The sequence below is a fragment of the Pseudophryne corroboree genome, unplaced genomic scaffold (assembly GCF_028390025.1).
Source record: "Pseudophryne corroboree isolate aPseCor3 unplaced genomic scaffold, aPseCor3.hap2 scaffold_436, whole genome shotgun sequence".
Classification (NCBI taxonomy): Eukaryota; Metazoa; Chordata; class Amphibia; order Anura; family Myobatrachidae; genus Pseudophryne; species Pseudophryne corroboree.
In genome coordinates this window covers 265,773-278,547 of record NW_026970063.1, presented here as the reverse complement: position 1 = coordinate 278,547, position 12,775 = coordinate 265,773, and the positions used below count along the sequence as shown (strand labels likewise).

Sequence of the window (12,775 nt, the reverse complement as noted above, 5' to 3'; positions counted from 1 at the left end):
TATTAGCCTTTGTCAGTATGTACTTTTTGCAAAGTGTCTCTGTGGCGCAATCGGTTAGTGTGTTTGGCTACTAACCAAAAGGTTGGTGGTTCAATCCCACCCAGGGACGTAATTGACATTGTTATCAGATTTTGGTGATCTTCAAGTAGACAAGTTAGCATTTCAAACCCCCTCTTATGGTGTAGGGTACCTGGCCTTCTCTGATGTAATCAGAGTTAGATTTGATTAAGTGATTTTATAAAAAACAGCTAGGAAGCACAATTTAGCAGTGGGTTGCAGACAAAAAAAATATGCTGGCAGAAAAATCCAATTGAGTGATTAAACAGCTCTTCATTTTCTGGCTTTATTTTTATGCTAACAAATTTGTTCTCTGAAAAGGGTCCACAAAGCCAAGTCTCTGATGAACACCTTTGTAAGGATGGTTTTTCACCTATTACTAAATTAAACTTGCTTCATTGGAAAGGCAGCAAGATGCATCCTCATTTCAATGTCTACTGAAATAATACAGGTTGACACCAGGAAACATTAACGCCAATGCTTCCTTGCTGCTTTCTCATGTGGATGTCTGTTTAATGTGAAAACAAGGTGATATCTAATTAGCACACAGGTAAGGAATTAAGAAAATCTTTATTTAAGGGTGAAGATGTTTCTCACAAAATCGTTGCCCCAATGCATCATTGAAATTCAAGCTGGAAAGATGATTTTTATATATCACTTGTACATTTTGTATTGCTCTTCTGGTGACAATGTAGTTTGTTTTTGTCAATTATCATTTTAATAATAGGGTAAAGAAAATTAAGTGGATTTTTGAAAGAAAACAATACTGTCAATATACTATTAAAACAAATTAAAATGGTAAAAGTTATTGTACTTTAAGTAAACATAAAAGAGCTAACATATCAATCCCAGTTTTGGATTACTTTAATTAACAAAAAAAATGCATATAGCAGAGGATAGTTTCAATCTGCCTACCTCTTGGTAATGGGCCCAGCATGCTTACATTGCAGTACTCTGCTGCACATGTAAGTGCAAGAGATCCTGAAGCACTCACTTATCATGGGAAAGTACCAATGTGTTTCTTCGTTGGTTGATTTAAGAAAATTCTTACAAAAACTCTCCAGATTATTGACTTTTTAAAGTTTTTCTAGGAAACGTTCTAGATGAATGCTTATTAGCCTTTGTCAGTGTGTACTTTTCGCAAAGTGTCTCTGTGGCGCAATCAGTTAATGTGTTCGGCTATTAACCAAAAGGTTGGTGTTTCAATCCCACCCAGGGACGTAATTGACCTTGTTATCAGATTTTGGTGATCTTTAAGAAGACAAGTCAAAATTTCAAACCCCCTCTTATGGTGTAGGGTACCTGACCTTCTCTGATGTAATCAGAGTTAGATTTGATTAAGTGATTTTATAAAAAAACAGATAGGAAGTACAATTTAGCAGTGGGTTGCAGAGAAAAAGAAAAATGCTGGCAGAAAAATCCTATTGAGTGATTAAACAGCTCTTCATTTTCTGGCTTTATGTTTATGCTAACAAATTTTTCTCTGAAAAGTGTCCACAAAGCCAAGTCTCTGATTAACACCTTTGTAGGGATGGTTTTTCACCTATTACTAAATTAAACTTGCTTCATTGGAAAGGCAGCAAGATGCATCCTCATTTCAATGTCTACTGAAATAATACAGGTTGACACCAGGAAACATTAACGCCACTGCATCCTTGCTGCTTTCTCATGTGGAAGTCTGTTTAATGTGAAAACAAGGTGATATCTAATTAGCACACAGGTAAGGAATTAAGAAAATCTTTATTTAAGGGTGAAGATGTTTCTCACAAAATCGTTGCCCCAATGCATCATTGAAATTCAAGCTGGAAAGATGATTTTAATATATCACTTGTACATTTTGTATTGCTCTTCTGGTGACAATGTAGTTTGTTTTTGTCAATTACCATTTTAATAATAGGGTAAAGAAAATTAAGTGGATTTTTGAAAGAAAACAATACTGTCAATATACTATTAAAACAAATTAAAATGGTAAAAGTTATTGTACTTTAAGTAAAATTAAAAGAGCTAAAATATCAATCCCAGTTTTGGATTACTTTAATTAAAAAAAATGCATATAGCAGAGGATAGTTTCAATCTGCCTACCTCTGGGCTATGGGCCCAGCATGCTTCCATTGCAGTACTCTGCTGCACATGTAAGTGCAAGAGATCCTGAAGCACTCACTCATCATGGGAAAGTACCAATGTGTTTCTTCGTTGGTTGATTTAAGAAACATCTTACAAAATCTCTCCAGATTATTGACTTTTTAAAGTTTTTCTAGGAAACGTTCTAGATGAATGCTTATTAGCCTTTGTCAGTATACACTTTTGCAAAGTGTCTTTGTGGTGCAATCAGTTAGTGTGTTTGGCTATTAACCAGAAGGTTGGTGGTTCAAACCCACCCAGGGACGTAATTGACCTTGGAATCAGATTTTGGTGATCTTTAAGTAGTCAAGTCAAAATTTCAAACCCCCTCTTATGGTGTAGGGTACCTGGCCTTCTCTGATGTAATCAGAGTTAAGGGCCCTACACACTGGCCGATTTTTTGAAAGATATGAACGATCTCGTTCATAAATGAACGAGAACTCTTTCATATCTTTCAGTGTGGAGACTCCTGCGATGAACAATGCGCGGCCCCGCACTCGTTCATCGCTGGTCTCCCGTCGGCTGTGCATGCAGGCCAATATGGACGATCTCGTCCATATTTGCCTGCACTTTAATGCAGCCGCGTGACGGGGGGAGTGAAGAAACTTCACTTCCCCCGTCACTGCCCCCCCGCCGCCGGATCGCTCGTCGGCCATATCCGCCGTCGGGCAGCTCGGCGGCGGGTCGGCCAGTGAGTAGGGCCCTTTAGATTTGATTAAGTGATTTTATAAAAATACAGATAGGAAGTACAATTTAGCAGTGGGTTGCAGAGAAAAAGAAAAATGCTGGCAGAAAAATCCTATTGAGTGATTAAACAGCTCTTCATTTTCTGGCTTTATGTTTATGCTAACAAATTTGTTCTCTGAAAAGTGTCCACAAAGCCAAGTCTCTGATTAACACCTTTGTAGGGATGGTTTTTCACCTATTACTAAATTAAACTTGCTTCATTGGAAAGGCAGCAAGATGCATCCTCATTTCAATGTCTACTGAAATAATACAGGTTGACACCAGGAAACATTAACACCACTGCATCCTTGCTGCTTTCTCATGTGGAAGTCTGTTTAATGTGAAAACAAGGTGATATCTAATTAGCACACAGGTAAGGAATTAAGAAAATCTTTATTTAAGGGTGAAGATGTTTCTCACAAAATCGTTGCCCCAATGCATCATTGAAATTCAAGCTGGAAAGATGATTTTAATATATCACTTGTACATTTTGTATTGCTCTTCTGGTGACAATGTAGTTTGTTTTTGTCAATTACCATTTTAATAATAGGGTAAAGAAAATTAAGTGGATTTTTGAAAGAAAACAATACTGTCAATATACTATTAAAACAAATTAAAATGGGACTTCCACTTCCGGCTGCATGCGGAGTGCAGCTTGAAAACGCTGCTCCGCTCAGGGACCCGTTCACCTGCTTATACGTAGCTGTTCCCGGCTACACACAGCGACCGCTACCCAGCGCATCACCCCCTCTTCCCCGATGGACAAATACCTGGCACCAGGGGCCTCACAGAAACCGCAGCCGCCGCGTCAGGAGAAGCGCCGCGCCGATCCCAACATGGCGCCAGACGCCTCCTCGGCCCCGTCCACCCCGGCCTCTAAGAAGGTGGCTTCACCCCAGGAGCTCACTGATCTTCCGCAGGTACGCCGCATCCCGGATACTCCCGCTACGTATGGCGACATCGTGGATGCTATTAAATCCACAATGTCACCTCTGCTATCTAAGGCTGTGGCAGACATCTCACAGCAACTGCAGCACCTTACTGCCAGAGTCTCAGACTCTGAAAATCGTATAGGAGCGCTATGTCATGATATGCATTTGGCACAAGGAGACATTATCAAACTGCAGAAGGAAAATTATCAGTTATGGAACAAACTTGATGAGGCTGAAAATCGTTCACGTCGTAATAATATAAGGGTGGTAGGGCTCCCTGAAAATGTTAAAGGCCCAGCATTGGCAACTTTTGTTTCTGTGACTCTCCCTAAGCTACTAGGCATCGAGGAGGAATGTAAGGACCTGGTGGTGGAAAGAGTTCACCGAGTCGGCCCGCCACCCCGTCCGCATGAATCACGCCCTAGGGTCACATTATTCAGATGTTTAAATTATCTTCACAAAGTGGCATTCTGGAGGGCTTCGCAAAAGATTCAGAACCTTATCTGGGAAGGAAACCGAATACGCCTTTTCCAAGACTTCTCTATGGAACTTTCACGTATGCGTAAATCCTTTTCTCCTATCTGCTCGAAGCTAGTCTCCATGAACCGACGTTTTGCCCTTATGTATCCGGCTAAGCTAAGGATCTTCATTAATGACACCCACTACGACTTCACGATGCCTGAAGATGCACACGCCTTCCTATCTGATAACCGTGAGGATTCCGCTGCTGACATCACTGACACCCCTGCTTGAACTCTCGCCACCCTTGGAACTGTCTCTTTATGGTTAAAAAATTCTGCTTTCTCCCAGTTATTATGTGAAATATATCTGCGTCCACCGTTTATTACTCTAGCCCCTTCCCCACCCCCCCTTTTTTACTGTTTGATCTGGGCCTTCTTATAATCTCACCCTTTAATTCAATTTGACATAGAGATTATAGTTTTCCTCAACATTGTTGTTAAGGTCCATTACGTTAGCCCTTCTTACAGGGTCCCTGAACACCTGTCATGCTGCGGTATCTACAGTTGTCTAGTGCTATCCCACTATATGGGATCAGCCCACAGTTATATCTATTGTTACATTTGTTGAATGTCATTTATGTCCTTTGGACTCCTGGCATGTTGACCATGCCACTGCCATGTTTTCATGTATTCCCCATGTCTTGTCATTGCATGTTCCCCTCCCCGTTTCTCTCCTCATGTTTGTTCTCATTTAGGTTCACCGCCATTTTGCCCCGGCAGAATTATACCCAGATGGATGGATTCTCCCCTCACCCAGACACATATGACTGAGCTGAAGATAGGTTCCTTCAATGTCGGTGGCATCCACTCTCCGGCTAAACGCCGTAAGGTTTTATTATACTTACAAAAACAGTCAATAGATATTGCATGTCTCCAAGAAACCCATCTTTTACCCCTTGAGATTTTGAAACTCCTAATGCTTAAATGGAAAATTCTGGCCTCCGCCCCCTATAATTCCAAATCCAGAGGTATTGTAATTTTAAGCTCCAAGACATTACCTGCAGCCTTCTGAAAATATGTGTTCTCCCTGCAGTTGTTGTCCCCAGATGAGAGTTCCCTTGTGCTGCCTCAGTTGAATCTCCTTTACTTGACAGAGATATGCCTGAGCAGCGGCCCTCCCCAGCCCTATCCCAAATCATACTTATTTTGCATAGGAGATACCATGGTCATGAAGATTGTTCTCCCAGGGTGAGGTTCATTCATTGCATTTTGGGTATGCTGACCCCTGTGATTTCCCCAAATGTGGGAAACTTGACTGCATTATTTGTGGTAGTGGGGGACTGTGTTTGTGCTTTCCTCTGGTCAGCTCTGGTAAAAGTCAGATTTCTTTGTCTCAGATCTTCCTCTAGCCTTGTTCTTCTTTCGAGAGTTCCCTTGTGCTGCCTCAGTTGGATCTCCTTCACTTGATAGGGGGGGTGCCCGAGCAGCGACCCTCCCCAGCTCTAGCCCAACTCCTACTTACCTGCCATGTGAGATACTATGATCATGAAGGTGCTTCTCCCAGGGCAAGGCTCACCCATTGCACTCTGGGTGTGCTGCTCCTGCGATTTCCCCAAATGTGGGACACTTGACTGCATAATTTGTGTTTCCCCTGGTCGGCTCTCGTATAACTCAGATCTCTTTGTCTCAGGTCTCTCTCCAGCCTAGTTTGCTGTCTGTTTCCACTTCTCTTTTCTTGAGCCGCTCCCTTCTATGCCCTTGCGCACTATCCTGACTTCTCCCGTCTGCTTACTTTGTGCCTTCCAACGCACAATGCGTACTACAGGTAGAGCTGCAGGGCCAACACCCTTTTACTTGCCTAAGGGCTGTAACACACTACCCGGTTTTGGCCGGACGGCAATAAGCCGGACAAAAGCTGTCCGGTTTTTTGCCGGCCGGCTGAGCCTTTCACATGCAACAGCTTTTAGCCGGTTTTAATGCTGTGGTTCTAAATTGGGATGAAGTAGGCATGTGCAGCAGCAGCAGCAGCAGCATTTCACAGTGTGTGTGTGACTGAGCAGCATTATCACATGGATCGCAAACGTATTATTGCGTTGTGGTTGTTATATTGTCGCCGACGAGCACAGAGGCATAAGCCTCTTTATTGGGTTTGTCAAAGTCAGAAAAATATCACGATGCACACTGCCATATTTGCACCTCATATGTGTCCCTGCTGCGCATGCGTGCGCTCTCCCGTGCGTGCGCATACTCGCTGTTGCGGGCACCCGCAGGCGCACGGTATGCGCATTTATGGTAGAGTTCGTGTGCGTCTAGCGGGCGACTCGTTCATAACATATTTTAACTATATAATGTATTTTGTAGATAATGGTCCCTTTGATAGAATCTGAAAGTTTGGTTAATGTAGCATGTTCATGGACAGAGAGATCCCTCTATGTTTGATACGAAGGGTCAGACAGGAGTAATACAGTGGTGTTTAGTATCCATCGGAAGAGTATTTAATTAGCAATATTCCGGTGTTGGTTTGAAACAGATTAATCGCTCGTGCGAATAGTTATGGACATAAGAAGTTTATGTCCATTTACTATTATTTGCACTTACTTATCCATGCGGCGGGAAACCTAGTTTCCCACCCACCTGAGCAGTTGGAAATTGTCACAGCCCACCTGTATGAATCAACCTATGACCTTTTGTTATAATGCGAAGAGGAATTCCTGTGTCCAATGAACAATGAGATTGTAGGGACCATTGAATTGTATTGTGTGTGAGGCATAAATAGACAAGCCGACCACATCCAGCTCTCACTCTTCAACGGTTCTCATTGCTGATAATCGGGAGCTGGATGTCCAGAGGCGCATGCGATCGTTACCTTTGTGCGTAAGTTTTCTCCGCAATCATATTGTCTTTCTCGTTATTATGGGCCATATCTCTCTCTCTCTTCTCCTTTTTCTCTCATTTTCCCTTAAAACGTAATTGTATTGTATTGTATTTTACTGTGTAGTTATCTGGTTAGTTAGTCTATGTTATATTGTAGTGTATGACTTGTATTGTATTATTCTTTTTTCAAGTATAACATTCATATAAGGCGTTAGACCCTAAGCACGGTATCTGTGTATTTCTTATAGTGTTAAGTATTCTCAGAGCGCTTTTTAGTTAATAAGGTTACACTGTGTTGCATCCACACTCTATCTCTACACCAAGGTTTACTGCATAATACACTGTTTTATGGTATAGTTATAAGGGTTTAACATTGTGAGCGTTTGCGCCGCTGGTGATCTCCTCGTGGTCCTGAGCGTTCGCATCGCTATAGCGAATCATTACGTTAGTCGGCAGCCAATAGCGTGCCTGCCTGTGATCTCTTGGCCGTAAGCGAACGTGACGCTTGAGCGTCTCGACTACGGCTAAGCGATTGTTACGCAACGTGCGTACCCTTACGGTACTCCATACGTCAATAGCGTACAGTGTTCTTAGACCTCTTAAAGGGTTTTAAATAAGATAAATATTTAGCTTTATCAATTGGCGGCTCGTCCGTCCTTCACATATCTCTGCTAGGTAATTTCAGCAGACATTATCCATCAGCAAAGGGCGGGAGATCATATTCCCCGTAGTGCTGTCTGGCTAAGCGTCTGCTTCGCTTAGTAAAGGGTGCTGAAGGAATCCGGAACCGGAGGTAAGAACAAAAGCTAGTGTCTTTTAAAACTGTTTATTTCTGTCTTGCGTACGCACGCACATATCTGCATTTCTTTTTCATTCGTGTATTTTCATATCACTCTCCTGTTTGCCATTTTATAATTGATAAAACGTGCTAAGAGAGATTTGTCGCTATTTCATAGTTAAAGTGTAAAAGTAATATATTAAGGGATAAAGTGTAAAAGCACACACGCAACTCTACCTAAAGGTACAAGGAGAGATTGGTGTGGTGCGCGGTAGACGATCGAGGATCATCTACATTGATAAACGTGTTAGTTGTGTTACGGTGGAGATTTGCTTTGCGTACACGTGTCTCTAACAAAGGGTGAGACTCGCGTACGCAACTCAAAGGCCGACGCACGCAGCGTATATTACGCAAACGGAGCATCCGGGCACGCTCACGTAACTCAAATCACACGGTAGTGTTATTTTAACAGGCGAAAAGGTGGCAACGCGATAAATGGCGCAAGTTTATTTTAGTGTCCGAAATTTAGACTAACAGATCCTTCTCCAAATTCACAACACATCTGGTTTAAAGAAAATTTCTGCGCAGAAATAGAAATAGAAACAAAAGTATATATGTGGTGAGTGAGTGTTTTTGTATATATAAGTTTATACAATTTTCAAGGTTGAACCACAAGAAGTCGAGTTCTCGCAGAGGTACATGCATGTAAGTGTCGTACATGGTGGCGAGGGAGGCATCCCTTGTTAAATATAAAATTTGAGCAGTAGAGTATAGCTGACCAGGAGGTCATACTGTAGCACAGACCAGGAGGTCCAGAACAGACCAGGAGGTCCAGGTACAGCAGACAAAGAAGTCCGCTATAAATAAGAGAAAAGGGCACAACCCAGGGGGTTGGTGCAAAACCCATATAGGCCAATAAAGCTCTGGCTGAAGGAATTCGCAGCCGAAATTTTCGATTCCACTGGTCGCTCAGTACATAAGATTAGTTGCTTATGTGCTGAACGATTGTACCGCACGTAATTGTGTGCATTAGTTAATCTGACCAGTACCATTTGTGTACGCAACCGGTTATAAAACTATTTGTACATTCTGACGTGATTTGTGTAATTTTTTATTTTCTGAAGGGAAGTTCGCTGGTCACTCAGGAATTGTCCAACAACCAACAGTTACTGGAAAGGGTCAATGCTCTGCGGAACACACTCACATGTTCCAGTAAACGAAGGTTCATAGGGGCCCTGGGTCGAGTACGCCAGCACTAGGGCAGTGTGTAGGTCGTATTGGTCGGCGTGGGCGAGTGAGTGGGGTACTCGGTAAACCGCCACCGTCAGCCTATCGTGAACATTTTGGTTATTGTAAGGGTTCGCTGAAGACCCTGATTGAAGGTCAGAGGTGGTGAAAGCAACGCCTGCAAGTTATGGGGGCCAATTGTTCAGGAAGGGGGCGATCAACCTCGGTTCGGGTTGATTCAGTAAACCGACCAGTCGGGTCGGCAAGGTACGTAATGTGTGAAAAATATGGTTCACACACAGAGGTTTTATGTGATGAATGGGAGAGAATGACTGTGCATGACGGGGAGAAATTCCCAAGAGTAGGTAGCTTTAGCCCAGAAGTGTTACAAAATTTAAGGAGGAGGATATGTCTCATTAAATCAACAAAGAGACGAATCCAACATTATGATTATTTGCAGTTATGGCAACAGGAGGGTGAAATACAGAGAGGATTGGCTCTGGCGGCGGGATCTAATCCTATCAAGAAATTGATAGCCACGGCCCCGCCGCCACCATACATATCGGGAGAGAAATTGGTTGCGGAGAATGACGCATTAGGGTGTAACAAACAAACACTTAGCAACTGCGTAAATGTTAATAAGTTAACCAATGCAAGTACTAACCCGTGCAAGTTGTACCCTGTTTTGAACTTTCCCCAGGAGTGTGATCAAGAGGACGAATCGGCAACAATATCAGCGCTCTCTCTAGCAGCCACCATATCAGAAACAACAGTAGGCATGGCCCAACCCTTAAGATTAGTAACAAAGGCCCCTAGCGGAGGGACAGGTGAGGTCGTATCTACGGGTAAGTACGGCACCATACACTATGCTGAAACCATTTCACCACAGGCTGTAGAATCTACACAGAATGATGTTAGTAGACTTAATCCTGTTAGGGTAATAGCAGTGCCAAATGGGAAAACTGACACAACAGGAATCACTCCTGTTAGGAACATTGCCATGTACAGCCCATTTTCCCGAATGGAATTAAGAACCATAGTGTCCGAATTCCCTGACCCTAGGAAAGATTTAGTTGCCAGCCAGAAATACATCAGAGACCTAGGGAACACTTTAGAGCCCAATAACAAAGACTGGCAGATATTGCTGAGGGCATGTTTACCCTCCAATGTCGACGCAGCTCAATTTTTAGCTGACTGTGGATTGGATCAGGATGTACCTCTTACAGATGTGTACAACAAAGATAATGTAAAAAGAATAAATTTACAATTAAAGGAGTATTTTTCAGCAGTAGTTAAATGGAACAAGATTTTCTCCATTAAACAGAAAGAGTCAGAAACTGCTGCAGAATATTTTCACAGGGCATTACTAGATATGGCAAAATACACAGGTATAGAGGACATTAAAACAAACATAAACCATCGAGAAGTAGCAGTATCTGTACTGATGGATGGTTTAAAAGAGACATTAAAGACAAGGGTACAGACCACGCAACCATGTTGGCGAGGTCTGTCGGTGGCTACTTTGAGAGAGGCAGCTGTGGATCACGATCGGAATATCACTAGACACAGGGAATCACAAGGTGATAAGTTAATGGCCGTAAGTATACAGGCCCTGACCACAAGGCAGCCTTTGTATAAATCACCAAACCCTGTGGGTAAGTCAAATGTGGTAACTTGTTTTTCTTGTCATAGACAGGGACACATGGCACGAGACTGTAGAGTGAAACATTCACAAAACTCATATCAACCCCCTAGACAACGACACGACACACGACATTGGGAGCAGGGTCCGCAGAAACGGAGTTATGAGCCACATGCAGGGGAAACAAAAAGATACCCCCCGAACAGAGACTGGCAAACCTCTGGTAGTTCCCATTTAACCTCTTCACAAGTAGTTGCTGCCAGCGGGATTCAGGGAGGTCACCATACCCAATAGGGGTGTGGCCATACCTGTAATCTGCAGCCAGTAAAATTGATTGCAAGTCTTGGGAGTGAACCCGAAATTGCAATTAATGTAGCTGGTAAAACATTAAACTTCCTTGTAGATACGGGGGCGGCCAAATCAGTGATAAATTCGACAGTGGGCATGAGAACCACTGGTAAGACAATTCCAGCCATGGGAGTAACGGGAGTAGTCCAGCACTACCCTGTTAGCAAACCAGCCGAGATCACAGTAGGGCCTTTACATACCAAGCATTCCTTTTTGCTGGCTGCATCGGCACCGACTAATCTCCTGGGAAGAGACTTATTGTGTAAAATGGGGTGCGTCATTTATTGTACTCCTGAAGGTGTATTCTTGGACATACCTGAGAATCACGCTCAGGAAGTGCGAGACATGTTAGACTCCCCATCAAAATTAATGTCACATACCATTATGACAAATAGGACTCCATCCCAAGTAGAAGAAATGACATCCCAGATACCAGAGTCACTGTGGACTAAAGACGGACAAGACACTGGATTGATGGCAAACGTAGCTCCAGTAGTTGTGCAAGTAAAAGATGGTAGGATAGCTCCAAAAATCCCACAGTACCCTCTGAAGCCAGAGGTGGAGTTAGGAGTTTACCCAGTAATAGAGCGCTTGCTACAACAGGGCATCCTGGTAAGAACGTCCAGCACTGCCAACAGTCCCATCTTCCCTGTTAAAAAGAGTGGGGGGAGGGGTTACAGGCTAGTGCAGGATCTAAGGGGGATTAACAAAATAGTTGAGAGTCAGTTCCCCGTAGTGCCAAATCCAGCTGTCATCCTTATGCAAATCCCTCCCACTGCGAAATTTTTCATTGTTATTGACCTCTGCTCCGCTTTCTTTTCGGTACCTCTGCACCCTGACAGCCAGTATTTGTTTGCATTTACATACAGAGGAGTCCAATACACATGGACCCGATTACCACAAGGTTTCATAGACAGTCCAAGTATATTTTCCCAGGCTTTGCATGATTGTTTACAGTCTTTCCAACCAGAGAGTGGATCAGTATTAATACAGTACGTGGATGATCTACTACTGTGTTCTGATTCATTGGAAGCATCCCTGAAGGATACGAAACAGCTCCTGTTTCATCTTTCAGAGACTGGACACAAGGTTTCCAAAGACAAGTTGCAATTATGCCAAACTAAGGTAAAGTATTTGGGACACTGTCTAACACAAGGACTGAGACACCTGACCGCTGATAGAATTCAAGCAATTAGAGACATGACTCTGCCACAAACCCAGCAACAGATCAGAACGTTTTTAGGAATGTGTGGGTATTGCCGTAACTGGATCCCAGGATTTTCCATTCTAGCATTACCTTTGCAGGAGATGGTTTCCTCAAACAAGCCTGATCGGATTTCGCATACAGACGAGTCCGAGATGGCATTTGAGAGACCTAAACAGTGCCTAACGCAGGCACCAGCATTAGGTATGCCAGACTATGGGAAACCCTTTGAGCTGTACGGAACAGAAAGCGCTGGTTGCGCGGCAGGCGTCCTAACCCAAAAGCACGGTGATGCCAGCAGACCAGTAGCATACTACAGCGCTCAGCTAGACACGGTAGCGCGATCCCTCCCCACATGCTTGCGAAGCGTTGCTGCGATAGCATTGCTAGTAACGAAAAGCGAAG

At 43.3% G+C, this 12,775-nt stretch overlaps 3 non-coding genes across 3 annotated transcripts; all 3 read left to right on the top strand.

The window, feature by feature from the left end:
* Positions 1–35: 35 nt before the first annotated feature.
* TRNAS-ACU (transfer RNA serine (anticodon ACU)) lies at positions 36–109 on the top strand. The gene has a single exon. It is a non-coding gene; the product is annotated as a tRNA-Ser (tRNA).
* A 5,385-nt stretch (positions 110–5,494) lies between these two features.
* On the top strand, positions 5,495–5,658 carry LOC135026401 (U1 spliceosomal RNA). Its single transcript, XR_010223035.1, has one exon. It is a non-coding gene; the product is annotated as a U1 spliceosomal RNA (small nuclear RNA).
* A 153-nt stretch (positions 5,659–5,811) lies between these two features.
* LOC135026361 (U1 spliceosomal RNA) lies at positions 5,812–5,974 on the top strand. Its single transcript, XR_010222996.1, has one exon. It is a non-coding gene; the product is annotated as a U1 spliceosomal RNA (small nuclear RNA).
* Positions 5,975–12,775: the final 6,801 nt, after the last annotated feature.